This window comes from Neovison vison, chromosome 11 (assembly GCF_020171115.1).
Source record: "Neovison vison isolate M4711 chromosome 11, ASM_NN_V1, whole genome shotgun sequence".
Lineage (NCBI taxonomy): Eukaryota > Metazoa > Chordata > Mammalia > Carnivora > Mustelidae > Neogale > Neogale vison.
In genome coordinates, this window is record NC_058101.1 from 125,083,192 (window position 1) to 125,107,375 (window position 24,184).

The window sequence follows — 24,184 nt, forward strand, 5'->3', positions numbered from 1 at the left end:
GTACAGAGAGCTGGATGCGGCACTCCATCCCAGGACCCTAGGATCGTGACCTGAGCCAAAGGCAGATGGTTAACTGACTGAGCTACCCAGGCACCCCTGTGAACTATTTTAAAATATGTGGTTTAAATAAATTATTCAATACAATGTAAAATATAGCAACTGTTGTACTTAAAATGATATGTAGAACAACAAAAACTGATCTACAGCCTCTTCTCTAAGAAGAATCCCAAGGGTAGTATCTTAGGCACTTTCCTTATAATTATTGTTACTGCCATTGAGCACGCACATGGCCTTTTAAAATTTATACTTTCTACTAATGTGCTTAAAAACACAGTGGTCATAATGCAATATAAAGTAGCTTCAATTAGTCTATTTATTCTTTTTCCCCTTCAGTCTTTAAAAAAAATAATAATAAACTCCCAGTGAACCTTTACCCTGCAAATGACCTCATATGACATATTTGAACTTACAGTGAACTTTCACATGAACTTTCAGTCATCCTCTGAGAAATATAACAGATGGAAAATAGGCAGATTTTTCAAATATTTTCAGATGTAGCACTTTGACATGTTTAACAGAGACAACAAGGCCGACTATCTCCTTCCAGTGTTTACTTTGCTGACTTTATTGTACTGCAGGCAGTTTTGTTACATTATATGCCTGAATTAAGGGGTTCAGCTACATTTCTGTTTGACCAGCATCTTGATTTTAAACCAGCACTTGTATATATATTTAAAGACATAGCTAATTGGGTCATAAAATATAACAAATTTTAAGAGAACTTTATGGAACTTATTGAAATAATATTGCTTCAGATCATTTAGATATGAGGGGCTTTTAAAGACCCATTTCAGATTTTAGAACATGAATCAGCTATAATGTTTTTCACTTTGAATGGTTTGCAGCTAGAGATTCAGTTCGAAATGCAGAGGGTTTTTGAATGGTCATTTGGGAAAAGAGGAGGGAAATTAATGGAGCCCCAACTAGGGTTTACTATTGCTAGTGTATGAGGTAGGCTCTTCAGAGGTATAATCTTTGCAACTCTCTTCCCCAAGTAGTTATCTTACTCAGGTTGCACAAGAGGAAAGGGAGACCGAGAGGTTGAGCAGCTTGCCTGAGAAGACAGCTAAACTGGGGAATTAAATCTGGGTCTCCCAGTCTTCTGATTCCTTTCTCTTGTAATAAGTCCATGCTCCCAGGAACAAGATGTTTCGTTTGGTCAAATAAATGCTAAAGATAAAAGTGTGATAACACTGTCATATTTCTAGAATCTTTGTTCTGAGAATTTAAAGAGTTTCTTTGTATTTGTTGCATAATATTGTTAAATAGGTTAGTATGAAACTTTCAGAGTGCTCTCAGTGACATGAAGATAGTAACCAAGATTTTTGCTTCTCTTGAAAATTCCGTTGTTTGCAAAAAACTATACGTCTATTACATTTACCAAATAATGCGAGCATGTATGTTATTTATCCACTGATATGCATCTCCTTGCCTAGATCAATTCTTATTAACACCCACTTTATTCTCAGACCACAATTTCTTCAGCCAGAGTAGTGTTTTAGATGTTGTTTAGTTCAGAGAGAGATTATACTTAATGGACATAGATATGTATAAAATAGCACTCAACTGCATTTATAACATCAAAATATGAATGGTATTAAACTGTAATTAGCCCATCTTTCCTGAAACTTGGTGAGGCAAATAAAGATCATTCCATTTCACAAGGATGTTCTCAGAAGCCTATGGTGATTTTGTTGGTGATGTGGTATAAATGAATAGCAAGTTAAAATAAGCTATTACTCATTTTAAAGGAATTTCTAATATTTGCCTTTCTTTAACTTTTTAGTCCATTTTAAAAAACAGCTTTTTATTAAAAGTATTGAGCAGGTTTTGTATTAAAACAATTGATCCTGTTTTTCTTCTCAATTTTTAGGAATTGAATGTGGAGCAGTGTGGATCAAGGAGCAAAATGTCTCTTTCTTCCTTTTACAGTTGACCTTTGAACACTGTTTAAACTGCCCTTGTTCACTTATACATGGATTCTTTTTTGATGAATACAGTACAATACTGTAAGCAGATGTTCTATTTCTTATAATTTTCTTAATAATATTTATCTTTATTTTGAGAATATATTAGACATGTAACATATAATATATGTTAATTGGCTGTATATGTTATTGGTAAGGCTTTCAGTCAACAGTAGGGTATTAGTAGTTTAGTTTTGGGGGAATTTCTACCTTTTTTTTTGAAGATTTTATTTATTTGTTTGACAGAGAGAACACACAAGCCCAAGCAGGGGAAGCTGCAGAGGGAGAGGGTGAAGTAGGCTCCCCGCTGAGCAAGGAGCCTGATGCGGGACTGGATTCCAGGACCCCGGGATCATGACCTGAACTAAAGGCAGATGCTTAATTATCTGAGCCACCCAGGTGCCCCTTATATAAACAATTAAAAGAATATAGAATATTGGGATAATATAAAAGTTGAATTAATAGCTACAGACAGAACATTCTCACTCATGAGACTAGTATGCATCCTGTTCCCAAGCATCCTCAAAGACACCTTAATCTGTGTCAGAAACTAGACATTTTATAGACCACATTCTTTGACCTTCTATAATATACTGAATTAATAACAAAACTTTCAGAGACAACAGAACCTCCACAACTCTAGTATCTAAGAAATGTAAAAGTACTTGTGTGTACGTGTAATTATTGTATCAAAGTGGAAATCTTCAATTTTAGACTGTTTAGAAAATAAGGGCATTGAAGCTGTAACAAATCCAATGTTGTGGTTTGAAGCTAAAGCTATATTCAGGATGACTTGCTAGCCTTGCCCTGGCCCTTTAGCTGTAGCTGTTGACATCTGAAACAGGTGACTGTGATCAAGAACAACAAAGGGAATGTTGGAATTGATCCACTGTAAATTCATGAATATTTTTTTTCTTTTCCTTCTCTTTTAAGGATTTGGATTTTAGGAGGAAAAAAAAAATTCATTTGGTCCTTGAACACTTGTCAACCTCCCTTTTTTATCATGGAGATAGCCAGCAAGCAACAGGCCTAGATCATTCCAGCCAAACAGTATTTGGCTGGAATCTGGTGATGATGCTTGTTTTCACTGTGTTTATTTATTTATAGATTTTTAATTGCTGAAGTATAGCTGACATACAGTGTTATATTAGCTTCAGGTGTACAACATAGTGATTCAGCGATTCTAGACATTACTCAGTGCTCACCACCATAAATGTGGTCACTGTACAACATTATTTCAACATTATGGACTACATTCCCTATGTTGTACTTTCATCTCTGTGAACATAACTGTAAATTTGTACCTCTTTATCCCATTCACTTTTTAAAAAATCATATCCTTTGCTGTAGAACTCATATTTGAAGATGCTAGTTTGGAAAATTATAGTGAGGTTCACCTTCAAATTTTAGAATTTGAAGAAACATATGAAACATAAGCTGAAATAAATATAAATAGAATAAGTAAAATATAAGATTTCTTATTCCAATGTTAAAGAATTGGTTGGAATATTCTTAATCACTTACATATGAAACTATGTATTATAAAGACCCATCTAGCTAAGTTGTAATGGGTTATAAATTTTGGGTCACTACTATTTGATAGTGTGTATTTAAAAGAAATAGTCAATAGTTCTAAAACATGCTTTTTATTTAATTTGAATTTTCTGTATGCCTGTGGCAAAACTCGCCGCAATTCCATTCCTTTCCTTTCTTGTTCCACCTTTAATATTTATGTTATGTTTAGGCTCTTGAGTATCACACATATGGTTTTCTTAAAATGTTTTTAGAGGGCTATGGGTATTTACATTTTTAACTTTTAACTACTTAACATATATTGTTATTTAGCAGTAAAAACAAATAATATTTTGTCCATTCTTGCTGGAAAATTTCTAGTTATTTCCTAGAAAAGGAATCAGGGGTTTGGAGTTATTTTTGCTAAAAAATCAACACAGGGGTGCCTGGATGGCTCAGTCAGTTAAGCACTTGGCTCTTTTTTTTTTTTTAAAGATTATATTTATTTATTTGAGGGAGAGAGAGAGCATAAGCAGGGGAGGGAGAGGGAGAAGCTGACTTCCCTGCTGAGCAGGGTGCTTGACACTAGACTTGACGGTGGGATTTGGACCTGACCTGAAGGAGACGCTTAACTGACTGAGCCACCCAGGCACCCTTAAGCATATGAGTCTTGATCTCAGCTCAGGTTTTGATCTAAGGGTCATGAGTTCAAGTCCTACATTGGGCTCTAATGGGGCATGGAGACAATATGAAAAGTAATAAATAAATAAATGAATAAATGTTGAACCAACTATGCATCCCTTGGGTAAGTCCCACCTGGTCATGGTGGATAATCTTTTTAACATACTGTTGGACCCTCTTAGCTAGGATCTTGTTGAGAATCTTGGCATCTATATTCATCAGGGATACTGGTCTGAAATTCTTTTTGGTGGGGGTCTTTGCCTGGTTTGGGGATCAGGATAATGCTGGCTTCATAAAAAGAGTCTGGAAGTTTTCCTTCTGTTTCTATTTTTTGGAAACAGCTTCAGGAGAATAGGTATTATTTCTTCTTTGAAAGTTGGGTAGAATTCCTCAGGGAATCCGTCAGTTCCTGGGCTCTTGTTTGTTGGGAGGTTTTTGATCACTGCCTCAATCTTGTTACTACGTATTGGTCTATTCAGGTTGTCCGTTTCTTTCTGATTCAGTTTTGGAAGTTTATAGGTTTCCAGGAATGCATCCATTTTGTGTAGGTTGCTTAATTTACTGGCATATAACTGTTGATAATAATTTCTGATGATTGTTTCTATTTCCTCGGTATTAGTCATGATCTCTCTCTTTTCATTCATAATTTTATTAATTGGGTCCTTTCTCTTTTCTTTTGGATTAGTTTGGCCAATGGTTTATCGATCTTACTGATTCTTTCAAAAAACCAGCTTCTAGTTTTGTTGATGTGTTCTACTGTGTCCCTGGTTTCTATCTCATTGATCTTTGCTCTAATCTTGATTATTTCCCTTCTTGTATGTGGAGTTGGCTTAATTTGTTGTTGATTCCCCAGTACTTTAAGATATAAAGAGAGCTGGTGTATTCTGGATTTTTCAGTTTTTTTGAGGGAGGCTTGGATGGCTATGTATTTCCCCCTTAGGACCATCTTTACTGTAACCCATAGGTTTTGTAACAAACTGTCTTCATTCTCATTGGTTTCCATGAATTGTTTAAGTTCTTTGATTTTCTGGTTGATCCAAACATTCTTAAGCAAGGTGGTCTTTAGCTTCCAGGTGTTTGAATTCCTTCCAAACTTTTTTTTTTGGGGGGTTGACTTCAGTTTCAAAGCATAGTGGTCTGTTCAACATTTGCAAATCTATCAGTGTGATAGAACAAATCAATAAGAGAAGAGAGAGGAACCACATGGTCCTCTCAGTTGATGCAGAAAAAGCATTTGACAAGATACATCATCCGTTCCTGATTAAAACAATTCAAAATATAAGGATAGAGGGAACATTCCTCAACTTCATAAAATCTATCTATGAAAAACCCACAGCGAATATCATCCTCAGTGGGGAAAAGCTGACAGCCTTCCCTTTGAGATCAGGAACACGACAAGGATGCCCACTCTTGCCACTCTTGTCCAACATAGTATTAGAAGTCCTAGCAACAGCAGTTAGACAACAAAGAGAAAGGTATTCAAATTGACAAAGAAGAAGTCAAACTCTCTCTCTTCACAGATGACATGATACTTTGAATGGAAAACCCAAAAGACTCCACCCCAAACTACTAGAACTTATATAGCAATTCAGTAATGTGGCAGGATACAAAATCAACATACAGAAATCAGTTGCTTTCTTATATACTAACAGTGAAAATATAGAAAGGGAAGTTAGAGAATCGATTCCATTTACTATAGCACCAAGAACCATAAGATACCTGGGAATGCATCTAACCAAAGAGGTAAAGGACCTGTACTCAAGGAACTACAGAACACTCATGAAAGAAATTAAAGAAGACACAAAAAGATGGAACACCATTCCATGCTCATGGATTGGAAGAATAAAAATTGTTAAAATGTCTATACAGCCTAGAGCAATCTATACTTCCAATGCCATTCCAATCAAAATTCCACCAGCATTTTTCAAAGAGCTGGAGCAAACAATCCTAAAATTTGTATGGAACCATAAGAGACCCCGAATTGCTAAGGAAATGTTGAAAAAGAAAAACAAAACTGGGGGCATCACATTGCCTGATTTCAAGCTTTACTACAAAGCTGTGATCACCAAGACAGCATGGTACTGGCACAAAAACAGACACATAAACCAGTGGAACAGAGTAGAAAGCCCAGATATGGACCCTCAACTTTATGGTCAAATAATCTTCAACAAAGCAGGAAATATACAGTGGAAAAGAGATAGTCTCTTCAATAAATAGTGCTGGAAAAATTGGACAGCTATGTGTAGAAGAATGAAACTCAACCATTCTCTTATAACATACACAAAGATAAACTTATACAATACACAAAGATAAACTCGAAATGGATAAAAGACCTCAATGTGAGGCAGGAATCCATCAGAACCCTAGAGGAGAACATAGGCAGTAACCTCTCTGACATCGGCCACAGCAACTTCTTTCAAGATATGTCTCCAAAGGCAAAGGAAACAAAAGCAGAAATGAACTTTTGGGACTTCATCAAGATCAAGATCAAAAGCTTCTGGACAGCAACGGAAACAGTCAACAAAACAAAGAGGCAACCCACGGAATGGAAGAAGATATTCTCAAATGACAGTACAGACAAAGGGCTGATACCCAAGATCTATAAAGAACTCCTCAAACTCAACACACACAAAACAGATAATCACATCAAAAAATGGGCAGAAGACATGAACAGACACTTCTCCAAAGAAGACATACAAATAGCTAACAGACACATGAAAAATGTTCATCATCACTAGCCATCAGGGAGATTCAAATCAAAACCGCACTGAGATACCACCTCACACCAGTTAGAATGGCCAAAATCAACAAGACAGTAAGCAGCATTTGTCGGAGAGGATGTGGAGAAAGGGGAACCCTTTTACTCTGTTGGTGGGAATGCAAGTTGGTGCAGCCACTTTGGAGAGCAGTGTGGAGATTCCTTAGAAATTAAAAATAGAGCTACCCTATGATCCTGCAATTGCATTTTGGGTATTTACCCCAAAGATACAGATGTAGTGAAAAGAAGGGCCATCTGTATCCCAGTGTTCATAGCAGCAATGGCCAGAGTCGCCAAACTGTAGAAAGAACCAAGATGCCCTTCAACGGACGAATGGATAAGGAAGATGTGGTCCATATATACAGTGGAGTATTATGTCTCCATCAGAAAGGATGAATACCCAACTTTGTATCAACATGGATGGGACTGGAAGAGATTATGCTGTGTGAAATAAGTCAAGCAGAGACAGTCAATTATCCTATGGTTTCACTTATTTGTGGAGCATAAGGAATAACACAGAGGACATTGGGAGATGGAGAGGAGAAGTGATTTGGGAGAAATCAGAGGGGGAGATGAACCATGAGAGTCTGTGAACTCTGAGAAACAAACTGAGGGATTTGGTGGGGAGGGGGCTGGAAGATTGGGTGAGCCTGGTAGTGGGTATTATGGAGGGCACGTATTGCATGGAGCACTGGGTATGGCACATAAACAATGAATTCTGGAACACTGAAAAGAAATTTTAAAAATAAATAAAAAAATTTTTAAAAAGAATGAATAAGTGAATAAGTAAATAAAAATCAACATACAAAGTATGTCAAAATCTATTACAACCACACATTAAAAATCAATTTCATTGATTTAATTTAATTCAAGGCATTTTGAGATTATTTTTTAAAATGTGAATGGCCACATTAAACAAAATGAAGTATGATCAAAATCTCATTAAATTCTGGATGATTAATTTGACCTTATTTAGTTACTTTCTTTCCCTATTCATATATTTAGTCCCAGCAACACTCTCATAGGTGTGCCTTATATATATTTTCTATTTATAAGTTTAATTCTTTGAATAATTTCTTAGGACATTTTACCTCTGAAAGTTACACTCACAAAGGTTTGACCATATTACTATTCTCGATTATTTGTAGTTATTTTGGTACATAGTAATTGCTTTCACTTACTAAGCATTAATAAAAGATGGGAACGTGTTTGGGAAACAATGGCAATGTAGGAAGTACGTACCAGGCACTGTTCCAAGTGCTCTGCTTGGGTTTTTATTCAGCTCTCATCACAACCCTTTTAGGTAGATCTATTAGTATTTCTATTTTGTAAGTGAGGAAACTGAGACACAGAGAGATGGAATAATTTGTCTGTAGGCACATAGCCAATGAGGGGCAGGGCCAGATTCTGAACTCCCTACAGCCCAGTTCTAGCTTCTGAACTTTTAACCTCTAAGACTAAGAGTTTCGTTTTAGTGTAGAATCATTGAGAAAGATCCACAACCTTTGTAACTGAATTATTTCAGCTCAAATAACATAAAAACAGATAATGTATTAAATTTTTAAAAGAGAAAAACAGTATTATTACTTATAATCCCAGATATGTTAAAATAAAGTAGCTCAGTTTTCTGTGTCATAATCTATTGACACTCTTTTCTATTTAGGAATTTTCTCTTTTATATAAAATATCTCAACAAGATATTGACCAAATATTTTATTTTGACAAACTTTTTAGAGAATTCTTGGTTTCAGAATCTTTGCAGTCTGTTATTCATTTCATTTTATAAAGCTCCCTACCCCAACCCTAAACGCCAAGAACTCTTGTGTTTTATTTTGTAGACTAGTGTGTGGTAAGGCGAGGATTTAAAGTTAGGGGTTATTTAGAATTATATGAGAAATTTTAGATGCTTGATAAAACCCTGAAACAGGAAGCAGTGTCAAATTGTAGAAATTTCACTCTACAGAGAAATATGTACTCTATAAGTGGCTAGGGTTTAATTGCTATATTTAATTCACTGAATTAGAATTAGTGAATATAGAACCTAAACTGAAAGTTTATTGTGAAAGCCAACTTTAAAACTTTTAAAAATTCATTTTTGTTAATTTTTTTTTGAGTATAGTTGACATATAATGTTACATTAGTTTCCAGAGTACAACAGAATAACTCAGCTCCTCTATACATGATGCTATCTCTGCTCAACACAAGTGGAGCTACCATCTGAAAGCCAACTTTTAGTCTGTGGTTTGTAAGGTGTTTGTATTAAAGGATGCTTGAGAACATTACCTGTAATGCTCCACATCACTCGGCATCAGGGAAATACAAATCAAAACCACAATGAGATACCACCTCACACCAATTAGAATGGCTAAAATTAACAAGTCAAGAAATGACAGATGCTGGCAAGGATGCGGAGAGAGGGGAACCCTCCTATACTGTTGGTGGGAATGCAAGCTGGTGCAACCACTCTGGAAAACAGTGTGGAGGTTCCTTAAAAAACTGAAAATAGAGCTACCCTATGACCCAGCGATTGCACTACTGAGTATATATCCTAAAGATACAAACGTGGTGCTGCGAAGGGGCACGTGTACCTGAATGTTTATAGCAGCAGTGTCCGCAATAGCCAAACTATGGAAAGAACCTAGATGTCCATCAACAGATGAATGGATCAAGAAGATGTGGTATATATATATACAATGGAATACTATGCAGCCATCAAAGGAAAATGAAATCTTGCCATTTGCGATGATGTGGATGGAACTAGAGGGTATTATGCTTAGCGAAATAAGTTAATTGGAGAAAGACAACTATCATATGATCTCCCTGATATGAGGAAGTGGAGATGCAATGTGGGGGGCTTGGGGGTAGGAAAAGAAAAAATGAAAGAAGATAGGATTGGGAGGGAGACATACCATAAAAGACTCAATCTCAAAAAACAGACTGAGGGTTGCTGGGGGGAGAAGGGTCGGGAGAGGGGGGTGGGGATATGGACATTGGGGATGGTATGTGCTATGATGAGTGCTGTGAAATGTGTAAACCTGGCGATTCACAGACCTGTACCCCTGGGGATAAAAATACATTATTTGTTTATTTAAATAAATAAATAGAAAGAAAACAGTGCCTGTGTCTATTTTTCATGGTGTTTCCATGAAGCTCAATTGAGTCACATAATTAGATTATCAAATAATAGATGCATTAAGTTGGCTTTAGACTGAGAAATTGACAGTAAACATAATGGGAAAAGTAGTTTAGTTTAATTATTGGTCATTAAAATAATTGTGTCTTGTATTTGTCCTTAAAATGTTTCACATCTGATGCCATATTGTTTCATCATAGTAGCTCTATGAAGCAGTTCAGAAGCTGATAGGATCTGCATTTTACTAAAAAGGAAAATTAAGTTATGAGGAAATGAATTGACTTAATGAAGGACAAGCAGGTCTTTAGAAAAACAGGCAGAACTAGACCTTAAACTTCCACCCTTTCTAGTGACCTTCCAAATGACCAACCTTTCAAAGAAGGTGGTTGCTAAATCCTTAACATTGTAACAATTGTAACAATTAACATTGTTAATTATGTATTTCTGTACTTGAATTCTGCTTCAAACTAGGATACATGACTCATTCTATAATAAACTATCCAATAGCTATACATCATATAGGATGTGGATATTTTTTAAGAGAAATTGATTTATCCCCATGATATACATATCATTTAAAATCATCTGTCATATGAAGAAAATGGTAGGCATAAGTCAAATAAAAGAGGGAAAATGGGGAAAAAAAGGATTTTACAAAGCCAATTTTAGTGATTCTTTCAAGCTATTAATAACATGTGTTGAGTTGTATTCCTCAGATAAAATTTATTGTTATTAATTTATGAACGACTAATAGTGTTATCACTTTATGAGGTGTTTATTTTTGTTACCATGCATGGTATAATTGGGAAAACCTGTAATAATAAATTCTTTGTAGTGATCATACAAATAAGAGATAATTACAGGATCCAGGAAAATATCTTCTTTCATGGTATGCAAATACAGGCTTGTGTCATATTTTGAGGTATGCATTTGTTAATTTCTACACTTTGTTAATAGGGTCCTTGAGAAGTAGTCCTTTGACTTCCAGTACATCATAAACAGAGGGCAGTCGTGGAAATATTTTCAGGAGATATTGCACAAGCAGGGACTAGAATGGGTAAGTAGGCATATTTTTACAGTTATAGCTGTAAGAATCCCTCACTTTCCTATCACTGTCATCAGTTCATCAATTATAATATTCATTAGTTGGCCCTTCTGAACTTGGCAGTGTATGCCCAGGGTCATGCCATGTTTATAGCCCTTTTGCCTTTCAAGATTTGGATACCTTTAAACATTTGTTGTTTATATATACTCTTTTTCATAATATTTATTTCAAGTTTATCAAAAATTTTAAAACATCTTGACATTAAGTATGACTATGTATGTATGTCCATTATGTGTATGGTAAATGATGGATTTAGAGAATAGTCCCAAACAGAGCAACCTGGTAAAGTTTATTTTGGGTTTACTCTGCTCATGTCATCACCCCAATCCTGTGTTCCATTACCCCCATATTAGGAATCCATTTTCCCAGAATAGTGTCTTTCTTAGTGCCCTCTAAACAGGTCTCAGGGTGGGCTGTGCTGTGCCACGTCCCAGGCACACAGGATTTCTTTCCTACATTGCTTTTGCTTTCCCCTCATAAATGATTCGGACCTGCCATGATCATAGCACCAGGCCTCTCGAGGCTTCAGTTCTGATAACTCAGTGAGCTCATTCATTCATTGGGACATAACATTTGGAAATCTTTGAATTCCTACGTTTCACACAGTGAGAAATTGAGGCTAAGAGAAGTGGGTAGAAGGAGAGAAAGTAAGAACCCTCCTTTGGGTCCCAGGAAGAGAAGTAGAATTTTCTAGAAATGTTCATGTCATGGGGAAAAGTTCTGTTCTGTTTCCACTTTGTTGCTCTTTCTCTACCAACATTTAAAAATGGAAGGAGAATTGAATTTTGACTATGCAAGACTTACATCTTAAAATTAAAACAAAGCCAAAATCAATAAGTTGGACTACATTAAGCTAAAAAATTTCTGCATGGCAAAGAAATGATTAACAAAATAAGAAGGCAACCTATGGAATGGGGGAAGATATTTGCAAGCCATCTATCTGATGAGGGGATACTAATCCAAATATATAAGGAACTTCCTACAACTCAATAGAAAAGAAAACCCAAACAATCCAATGGAAAAAATGGGCAGAGGACTTGAAAAGACATTTTCCCAAAGATGACACATTAATAGCTGATAAAAATACGAAAAAGTGCTCAACATCACTAACATCAGGGAAATGCAAATCAAAACCACAATGAGATATTACCTCATACCTGTTAGAATGGATATTATCAAAATGACAGGAGATAGCAAATAACAAATGATACAGAGAAACAATGTGCAATGTTGGTAGGAATGTAAATTGGTGCAGCCACTCTAGAAAGTAGTGTGGATGCTCCTCAAAAAATTAAAACAAGAACTACCCCTGATCCAGTAATCCCACTTATAGGGATATATTCCAAAATAAAATCCCTCTCTCAAAGAGATATCTACACTCCCCACCATGTTCATTGCAGCATTATCTACAGTAGCCTTGACATAGAAACACTCTAAGTGCCCATCAACAGATGAATGGATAAAGAAAATATGGTATATCGGGGCGCCTGGGTGGCTCAGTGGGTTAAGCCGCTGCCTTCGGCTCAGGTCATGATCTCAGCGTCCTGGGATCGAGTCCCACATCGGGCTCTCTGCTTAGCAGGGAGCCTGCTTCCTCCTCTCTCTCTGCCTGCCTCTCTGCCTACTTGTGATCTCTCTCTCTCTGTCAAATAAATAAATAAAAAATCTTAAAAAAAAATATGGTATATCTACACAATTAATTATTATTCCTCCATAAAAAAGAAGGAAATCCTGCCACTTGAAACACCATGAATGGACCTTGAGGGCATTATACTAAGTGAAGTAATTCAGATTGAGAAAGACAAAGACTTATATGTGAAATCTAAAAACATCGAACTCCCAGAAACAGAATAGAATGGTGATTGTGCAGGGGAAATGGGGAGATGTTGGTCAAAGGCTGCAAACTTTCAGTTACGGTATGAATAAATTCCAGGGGGCCAATGTATAGCATGGTGACAATAGCTAACAATACTGCATTGTATACCCCAAAGTTGCTATGAAAGTAGAGCTTTAATTTTCTCACCATAAAAACAAAATGGTAATTATGTGAGGTCAACCATGTGCTAACTAACCTTATTGTGGCAAACACTTCACAATATATACAAACATGAAATCATCATATTACTCACCTTAAACTTACACAATGTTATGTGTCTGTTCTAGTTCAATAAAAGTGGATATAAATTAAAACGAGAAACACGTTATGGAAATAGCAGAGGCGTATTCACCATAACGCTAATGAAGCTTCACCTCCAGGGCCCCTCACTTATCTGAGCCTCTTCCAAGGCTCTACTATTGGGCTCACACAGTCAGATATTTTTGTAAATTTGATAGGAGTAAGATATTTTGTCTGCAAGACTATTATCTCTTTCTACCTTAACTACCCTTTTGCCAACATTTTCCAGATGTATTTATGTGCCTCCTAGGCTGTTCTGTGTGTTATTGTCAGCCTTCTTGGCTAGGCCACTATAGGAGTATGTCTACCTCAACCACACCAGCTCACCTAATTTCATGATATTGAAGACGGGGCCGGAAGTTTGGATGCCATATGAACAACCTTTAGTCCCAAGCACCAGAAGTCTATGGGCAGTGGAGGAGAAACATTTTTAAAAGATGTGCAGCCAGGGGAGCCTGGGTGACTTAGTCAGTTAAGCGTTTGCCTTCGGCTCAGGTCATGATCCCAGGGTCTTGGGATCGAGCCCCATGTGGGGCTCCCTGCTCAGGTTCTCCCTCTCCTACTCCCCCTGCTTATGTTCCTTCTTTTACTGTGTCAAATAAATAAGTAAAATCTTCTAAAAAATTGAAAAATGTGCACTCAGAAGCCAATCCATACGTGGAAAATTTGTCCTATCATTAGGCGTGTAACAATTTATTAAACACAAAATTCATTAGGCATGTAAGCAGGCGTTTCCATTCTCCTTGGCATCCGGTCAAAACTAGAAGTTCTCCCCTGTCAGGACTATAGTCGACAATGAAGCATATTAAATTATTTTATAATAACATCCCAAGGTAAAACCGTTTTTTGTGTATTTCTACATGAGAGCAATAGATATTTTTCTATCAAGAAGTAAATTGTAACAAATCTTCAGACCACATCAAAAGCAGTAATTCATTAAGAAAGATAAATTTCAAATAGAAAAGGATAAATTGAATCCAATTAATGAAGAGTAATAAATTATATGAACACATTGGAGAAAGATTTAACTTCCTTGATGATTTGACAGAAAATACTGAAATCTACAAAATAGCCTAAAACTTACCCCGCTACAGTGAATCATCAACTGAAGGAAGGTTGTCATAAAATATTTAAGATTAACTTGCACAAGTTAATCTTGTTAATCTTGCACAAGTTGATTTTGTTAATCTTGCACAAATCCACAAAATAGCATAAAACTTACCCCGCTACAGTGAATCATCAACTGAAGGAAGGTTGTCGTAAAGTATTTAAGATTAACTTGCACAAGAAAATTGAAATGCCCTGAAATGTTAGGGCTCATGAATGGTAGAAACTTCTTCCCCAACTTAAGCTTACATGCAATAAATGAGTGGTGAAGCTCAAAGCATTTTTAAAAACTGTCCATGACAAAGAATACATTTCAACCCGCTGTGCTGAGAACTGACTGAAAAATCTTACTTTCTCTATAGAAAAGTATATTTTAAGAATTATTTGCATTTGAAGAGATAAGCAGAATATGCAGCCTAGAGGGGTAGCATATTGGAGAAGGCTGCTGGGAAGTTTATTAAAATGTTATGCTGTTTTGCTGGATTCTGTGATATTTGTGGATTTGTCAACTTCATAGAATTTATAATTGGTTGCAATTTTTTTTCTCATCCACTTTCCTATCTGATTTTGTATTTTTAATGTTTATGATTCTTCTTAACAAAGTTTCCACAAATTGTCAGAACTTCAGGCCTCAGGAAACCTAGATCTGCTCCAACTTCCAATTAACACTGAGTCTTGCCACATGATTTTTAATGTTGAAAACCTTACACAGCTTTCCAAAGCCAGTCTCTTCTCTTCTCCGAGGAGAATAATGAATACTGCCTGCCCAAATAGCCATAGGGTCATAGGTTATAAAAGAACGACAGAGGGAGAAAGGGATAGGAAGGGAAGGGGATGGGGAGAAAAAGGAGGTGGGAGGACGGTTTAAGCCGCAAAGCAATAGATGTGAGTGAAATACCGTGTGATCTCAATGAGATATTTCTATGGAATGGGACATCCTCCCCTCTCTTCTTAGCCTCTACTCATCATTTAACTGTTTAATTGATGATTTGGGGTTCTGATTTTGAATGTATAAACTGCATGGACTGACTCTCTCTTCAGTGTTATTGAATCTTCAAGTGTGAGAAAAGAAAATCCCCTGTGTTTAACACACTGGGTTTTTTTGTAGTTTCTGGGGCAGCCAAAAACCATGTCAGAATGGTAGTAAATTTGGGAAGGAGTTTAGGAATACTGGGGACTGCTATGAAGTGTCTTCCTTCCATGTCAATTTTTTCTTTTTTTTTACTCCTCTAATGGAAAGAAGCACATAATGTAGTGTACTTTCCGAGGTACACTATGGGACATTTTGACAACATTTTATATCACACATATGAAAGTTCCCGGCTTTCTGCTTTCAGTATCTGTGCCTTCTCAGCTCAAAGTCCATCTTCAGCAATCTGGTTCCACATGCGAGATTACAGCACTGCATGTCCAAGTACCAAATTTTGTTTAGGTCAAGGTTCTTGGTTTCAAACAGAATTCTAGCTCATTGGAGCAGAAAGAGATTTATTGAAGGTTCTTAGTAGCTCCCGGAATCTTGGGAGAGCCATAGAACTAGTTTTGGATCTCACTCGGTCAGAAACAGACAAAGAAAACAGAACAATCAATCAAAAGACTGTGGTTCCAAGTGATTGATGAATATTTGAAAAAGAGGCAGTAAATATACACAATAGACTATTACTCAGCCTTAAAAAAGAATGGAATCTTGGCATCCATGACAACATGGTGGGGCTAGATGGTATTATGCTACGTGAAATGGGCCAGGCCACGACATCTACCATATGACTTCACTTATATGTGGAATCTTAAACAAACAAATGACCAAATAAACAACAACAAAAGAGAGAAACAAACTTATAAGTATAGAGAACAAATTGGTAGTTGCCAAAGGGGAAGGGAGAGATGAGTGACATGGGCAAAGGAGATTAAGAGGTACAAATTTACCAGTTATAAAGTAAGGAAGTTACAGGGATGAAAATTACAGCATAGGGAAGGAATATAGTCAATAATATTCAAATTCACTGATCGTGGTGAGTATTTCATAATGTATGGAATTGTTGAATCACTGTTGTACGCTTGAAACTAATTTAATATGATATGTCAACTGTACTTCAATTAAAAAGAAAAACAGTGGTTCTGGGAGCCAGGATTGTACCAGGCAGGCAGGATGCTATATACCAGAGAGTTGACCTTTGTAGTGTCAGAGGAATTGCTTGGCCATACCACCATGCTCCCCCAAAGAGACAGACTCTGAGCATGCTCATTTCTCATCCAAATCCTGGCTTGATGCCTCTGCTTGCCAAGAACTTGGGCCACCTCCCTGCACCCTAGCTGCGGTACTGGGGAACGTTGGTGTGAGAGTGAGTGAGTGATCCAACCTGGAGAGTGCCACAGTTTCCAAAGTCCTTACAAATTCATTGTGATCAGGCAAGGTACTTAACCTCTCTAACTAATCCATCTTCCTAATACTTAATGTGAGGATTTTGGACTCCATAAATTCCAAGAATCCTTATAGTAATACAAATCTGTGTCTGCTCTAGTTAGAACTCTGGCTTCTAGTGATGGAAGCCTTACAAGAGTTAGTGAAAGTAAGTCAAGGGAATTTACGGGCTCTTATAATCTAATCTTGAGAAGAGTTAAGGTGCCACAAGGTTTAGGGGTGTGGGCTCACCTGGCCTCTCACTTTTTTCCCTCTGCTTTCATGTGTTGAGTAGGAAGACCGCTTTCTTTGGGAAGCTGGAGAAGAAGTGCTTGACAACTCCAAGGCTTGGAGCCAAGCTATTCTGAGATCATAAAGGAAAAGGGCTCCTTTCTCCCAGAATTGGTTTCTTCTAAGGTCCAGAAGGCCCTTTGGATGAGCCAAGCTGGGTTCCTGTGCCAACTCCTGTGGCCGGAGGAGTGGAATCTTTGACCGGAAAAGGGATGTCACGCAGGTATGGGCAGCAGAAAGTTGCTGGGAGGCAGGCGCCCAGGGTGACCAGTGCGGATTCGAAGAGCTAGGGGACCATGATATGAGATGTGGGATTTATTCATTGGTTTTCCTTTCAGATATTTCAGATGAAATAAACTTCACTTATTTTGTAAATCTCAATTTTGTATGGGGTTTAACACATCAATGCTACATAAGACTCAGAGCCTGCATTCAGGGAGCTTAAAATTTAATAATAGAGATCAAAGTATATAGAGGCATATGAAGTCCTAGCTGCAAATAGTATAATGGTTTTAGGGAAAGATCTTAAATCCTTAAGCAGGTGAATATGGAACTTGAAGGGTTTTATATGTGTATATATATATTTTTTTTTTGAAGGGTTATATTGATAACAGTTTTTGCCAGCCAAATGCAATTGGTATTTGTATTTTAAGATCAAATAATCTTAATGATCAAAACATCATAGATAAAAGAGAAAATTGGTAATTTTTTCTTGAACTTTTGGCCTTTATCTTTTTTCTTTGGTGTTGTCTATGTTGGTATACATATAGACAGCCTTTTCTCTTGGAAGGTTACATTATTGTACTGAAATATATTTTGTTTTTATTTGACAGAGAGAGAGACAGTGAGAGAGGAAATACAAGCAGGGGGCAGTGTGAGAGGGAGAAGCAGGCTCCCTGCTGATCAGGAAGCCCGATGTGGGGCTTGATGCCAGGACCCTGGGATCATGACCTGAGCCAAAGGCAGACGCTTAATAATTGAGCTACCCAGGGGCCCCTACATTTTGCTTTCAGCAATAAATATGACGGTATGGTTGTTTGGTCTTATATTTTCTGAACATAGCTTGTGTAACAGAAAAAAAATTATTTTCTCCTTAGAATCAAGGAATTGGCAGGTCCTCTAAAAGTTATCTGGACTGAATTTTGTATATTAAGTTATATTCTGTTGGCAGTTAGATTGTTGGAAAAGTGTGAAAAGTTTGTCAGTCTATGTTTTGCTTCATCTTAACAAATGAACCTCTTGGTTTTATAATCTGAAGCACATGCATATTAAGTAGAGAAAACTAATTGCAGTAAATCCTGGCAATAATCCGGATGTTTCAATAATGTCACATTGTTAATTCTGAATTTATTTGTAATACTGTTGCATAAGGGTCTTATTTTTAAATTGTTTTGGTCTTGTTGGCCTCTGCTTCTCTGATGATGAAATTAACTGAATCGATTAGATTTTGTTTAATTAGATTTTATACTTCGATGTCATGTCCAAGCTGTTGAAAGCATTTGGCACGCTCTTCATCATGGGCAATCCATATAGATTTAGTTAGTTGTTCATATATTCTCTGTTTATTTCCTTCTTGGAATTTTTATTGCAATAGACAGTAAACAATTTATATACTTCAGGGATGACAGAGGGTCACTCCTTACTTTTAAAGGTAGGATATATCCATCCCAATAATATTTTCGGTGACTGTCAAAATGATTGCTTCAGCATTTATGTCCCTTTTTCACTGTAGGGTAAATGACCCTTCAGACTAAATGGGGATGTTTAATATTCCAGGGATTTAACCCACAGTTTTTGATGAATGCCAATGCTGTTTGAAAAGGAATTGCTGTCTTGGTGTAGATAAAATGAAAATCCTGGCATTACAATCTAATTGAGCAATCTGTTCGGGGAGACGTGTCACTAGAGATCTAATGTGTCCTCCTGGAACAAAAGAAAGCGCAGTGATGGCAAGGGGTGTAGAATATTGTGGAAACACAGCAGGAGCACCCAGCCTGGTCTCTGCATATCAAGACAGTGGCCTCTTCAACAGAATCCAAAGACTCTGAGTAGCAATACTTAGCCTTGGGGGAAAAAATTCTGGCCAGAGGAGATAGCACGCAGGAAATCCCAAAGGTAAAAGAGAGGTTGGCAGTTTGGGAGCAACTAAAAGAAGTTCCCTTGAGCTGCAGCACAGAGAACGGGTTAGCCGGGGGAGAGGTGTTTGGAAACGGATGCCAGGAGAGGCCCAACCTGGGATAAGATTAGCAGGACTAAGCAGAATGGGCCCATCATGGACCTTGAGGGGACGGAATTTCCAGGGCTTAATGATTAGCTGGATTTGAGCAATAAGGGAGAGAGGAACAGGAAGGATGGTTCTGGCTTGGACCCTGGTTGGATGGTGGTGCCACTTACAGAGGAGGACTGTGGGGCAAGAAGCAGGTTCAGGGGAGTCTGTGGGACTTTTCAAGACAACCGTGCTGTCGCGGAGAGAAGGACTGAGGAGGCAGCCATCTCTGCTCATTTCATATCAACATGCAGGAGATTTACAAAGGAGGATCCTTTAAAATAGGCCTACAGGGATCTGCCAGACAGGCAAGAAAAACCAGGCCAGAACACTTAAAAATTCAAGGAAAGAAAGTATTTCCGAAAGGATTGAATGGTCATGGTGTCAAATATTACAAGGGGGTCAAATAAGATAAAAACCGAAAAATTCCCATTGGAGTTTGCAGTGAGGATGTTGTTGGTGACCTTGACAGAAATACTTAATGTCAAGCAGCAGGGGGAATCCAGATGGGGCCAGTTGAGGAATGACTATGAAAGAAGTGGGAGATAGTGAGTGTACACAGCTCTTTTAAGAAGAATGTTGAGTGAAAGGAAGGCTAAGATAAAGCAGTTGCTAGGGGAAGATGGGAGAGTGGGGGACAGTTTCATTTTAGTATTTAATATGGAATAGACTTGAGTGTGTTAAACACCAGTGATGTGGAACAATTTGTGGAGAGAGAAAGGTTGAAGGTATTGAGGGGGAATGCTGTCCACAGAGACCTCTAGGAAGAAGGAACAAGATCGGGGGGTGGTGGGGGGGGCGGCAGAAAACTGAGCTCCTTGTCAGTTAGGAATGCTTTCAATTCGAATGACAGAAACCTGGCCACTAGTAGTGCCTCATTCAAGCAGAGGTTTCTTTTTTTTTCACGTGACAAATTTAAGGTAAGCAATGCTGGCATGGCCTCTGTCTGTATCAATGATGTCGGCACTCAGGGGTTGACATCACCGCAGCTATCTTGGCCTTTTCCCCTCATGCCCTGATCAAGGCAGGAAAAGGAGGAGGAGGTGGTGTGGGCTACGCTTTGTCCTTTAATCAGGAGATGTTGCCAGAAGTCGTCAGGTGGCCTTCTGCTTCGGTCTGATTGGCCAGCACCGTGTGGTGCACTGAGAAAGCTCTGATCCTCATGGTGGGAGAAGTCAAGGGACGTGGGACTTGGGAATGGCAGTTAGACCAGCCAAATGGCAGCATCTACCACACAGCAGGTGCAGATTTTCTAGTTTGGCAGCACACAGGTGAGCGATTTCCCAACTGAGATTTCTGTTTTCCTTTGAAGTTGGAAATAAGCTTGTCTGCTAAGAGAGTAATGGAACATGTGAGGGTAGTGAATGTCGGAAATGCCCTTTTTGCAGAACTGGAGACACTGGGGACTGATGAAAGACAGTGATTGATTTCTTCTGAGCAACACCCAAGGTTCAATTGAGATTCGAGATCATGGATTCAGGCCACACCACTAGAGGAAGGTGAGGCTGTGCAAAGGCTACTTGGTATGTGTCCCCGGGACAGTGGAAATGCTGTGCATCACTGTATGGTACACTTGATGCATATAAAATGATCGGACCATTTAATCACTTTTATCTGGAGCTGTTTCTATGAAATTCATACTGTTTTCTTTTGAAAAAAATTTTTATTCATCCTGCATGTTTTAGGAATGTCTCCTATAGAGTACATCGTAATGTTGTAGGAGACTGATCATTCTGAAAATCTTCCAATCTGTAGGGAAACTGAAGAAGTAAAATGAACACCCTCATGGCATTCGTGGACATTCAGTAATTAACATCTTCACACATTTTCTGTCTCCTTTCTCAATATCTCTCTTTCTCTCTCTCCACAAACACACACACACTTTTTTTTTTTTTTTAAAATCTCGAACCCCTTGCAATGTTAAGCTGTAGGTAGTAAGACTCTGCAGCTCTAAATACTTCAGCCCTCGTCTCCTGGTCATTGGGACATCCTGGTCCATAACCAAGATTTCTTGCCCTTTAGAGAATCAACATTAATCGCATCAACGAGGCTTCAGGATGCAATTGTTTTCCACCTGTCCCCAAAGTACCTTTCAACCCAAAGAGTCTGAAGGAGAGTATATGAAAACTATATATGTTTTAAATTAATTTAGCAAATATCGAAGTGCCCTTTAACAGTCAGCTTCATGTTGAAATTTTGGCCTTTGGTCAGGACTTTTCCAATCTCTTTAGTTTTTCATTTTGGATGCACATGACACCATATAGTATCTTTTTTTTAATTTAAAAATTTTTTTCATTAACTTATAGTGTATTATTTGTTTCAGGAGTACAGGACTGTGATTCGTCAGTCTTGCACAATTCACAGCACTCACCATAGTACATAAACTCCCCAATGTCCATCACCCAGCCACCCCATCCCTACCACCCCCTTTCTTACAGCAACCCTCAATTTGTTTCCTGAGATTAAGAGTCTCTTATGGTTTGTCTCCCTCTCTGCCTTCATCTTGTTTCATTTTTCCCTCCTTTCTCCTATGATCCTCTGCCTTGTTTCTCAAATTCCTCATATCCTTGAGACTATATGATAATTGTCTTTCTCTGATTGGCTTATTTTACTTAGCATAATACCCTCCAGTTCCATCCACATTGTTGCAAATGGTAAGATTTTGGGGGTTTTGATGGCTGCATAGCATTCCATTGTGTGTGTATATATATCTTTATCTATATATCTATATCTACATATCTATAGATATATAGATATATATATCTACATATATATAGATATATAGATATACACCACATCTTCTATATATATATCACATCTGGTCATCTAAGCTCTTTCCATAGTTTGGCTATTGTGGACATTGCTCCTATAAACATTTGGGTGCACGTGCCCCTTCAGATCTCTACATTTGTATCTTTAGGGTAAATAAATACTAAAATAAGGTAAAGTAGTACAATTTCTGGGTCATAGGGTAGCTCCATTTTCAACTTTTTGAGGAACCTCCATTTTGTTTTCCAGAGTGGCTTCACCAGTCTTCATTCCCATCAACAGTGTAGGAGGGTTCCCCTTTATCACATCCTCTCCAACATCTCTTGTTTCCTGACTTGTTAATTTTAGCCCTTCTGACTGGGGTGAGGTGGTATCTCACTGTGGTTTTCATTTGTATTTCCCGATGCCGAGTGATGTTGAGAACTTTTTCATGTGTCTGTTGGCCATCTGGATGTCTTCTTTGCAGAAACGTCTGTTCATGTTCTCTGCCCATTTCTTGATTGGATTATTTATTCTTTGGGTATTGAGTTTGATAAGTTATTTATAGATTTTCAGATACTAACCCTTTATCTGATATCTCATTTGCAAATATCTTCTCCCATTCTGTCGGTTGTCTTTCGGTTTTGTTGACTGTTTCCTTTGCTGCACCAAAGCTTTTGATCTTGATAAAGTCGAATAGTTCATTTTTGCCCTTGGTTCCCTTGCCATATAGTAACTTATATGTGTGTATACATCTAAAACTTACATTTTTATTGGCTTTTGTTTTCCTGGTGTACTTAAACAGTACCTTCTTCCTTCCCAGTTTAATGGCCAACCTTTCCATCCTACATTTGTGACTCTAGATAGGTATCGTGTGATAGAAGTATCTGCATTATTTCAACTACTAATTAAAGCCTGTATTTGAATATATATTACAAACTATTCCTTTCATTGTTCCAATGGTAAATGTGGCTTACTACTTGCCCTGGTGGATAAAGTAGCTATTTTATGAGTGTATTAGAACTGTTAATTAACAAAATATAACTCAGTGACTGCGAGGAAGGTATTTCATTTAGAAATTCAATTTACCTTTTATAATATTGGAAATACTAGTGATTAATGTCCTCTAGATGAAGAATGCTCTAGGAAACACTGGGTGTGCCTAAATGTAATGCAAACATAACTCCTTATCAAGGAGCTGGAATTCTAAAACAACATGGAAACAGACATGCAAATAAAAGAACTGATATTGAAAGGGAGCACATACTTGGAGGCTGTTTGCCAAAGGCAAGAATACGATTAAGGATATTTAAACAGGAACAAGGTCTTTGGTTTATACAGTGTCTTTTTAGTTTTCATACTGATTTAATCTGTTAATAAAAATAGGGTTATTGAGACTTAAGTAATTGTCTGGGCATTCTCACCATCATGTAAATGGATACAGTATGGTGTTTGTTCCTGCTAGAATGCGTTGTCTCGTGTAGGGTACTGGGTGGGCACCAGGCCTTTGGGCCCATCCCCGCATTAGAAATGAAACTTCTCTGGTCACACCCACCCTTGGCAGTGTCAGCCCCAGGAACCCTAGATGCACAGTTTCCCCTGACCTGGGCCCCAGTTCCAAGCACTTGACCTTCAGGGCTCACATTATACCAGTGAGTTTACAGTGTTTGAATTGCTTATAATTAAAAAAACTACAGACATAAAAGTACACTGAAGCAGGTGTGTCTCCTCATCTTTTGCTCAGGACCTTTTTGTGATGAATGTATTGGTATTAACTCTGGTTGAGACTAAATTGTCTGCCAGCCATGCCCACACTTGAGCAGCCGGACCCCAACCGGCTTTACTTTAATTCATGACCACCACCCTGTGGGCCCAACATGTCTGACTGTTTCTCTGGCCTGTTCACTCACCTGCAGGACTGGATCATTATTTCTCCCCTTCTCTCCATACCCCTCTTCACTCACTCGTTCCATTTGGTATTT

The 24,184-nt window shown here is 37.8% G+C and overlaps 1 long non-coding RNA gene across 1 annotated transcript; it reads left to right on the forward strand.

Moving 5' to 3' along the window:
• Nucleotides 1-67: 67 nt before the first annotated feature.
• Nucleotides 68-18,055, forward strand: LOC122889480. The gene is made up of 5 exons (XR_006380918.1): nucleotides 68-232; nucleotides 1,934-2,069; nucleotides 11,069-11,168; nucleotides 17,193-17,411; nucleotides 18,022-18,055. It is a non-coding gene; the product is annotated as an uncharacterized LOC122889480 (long non-coding RNA).
• Nucleotides 18,056-24,184: the final 6,129 nt, after the last annotated feature.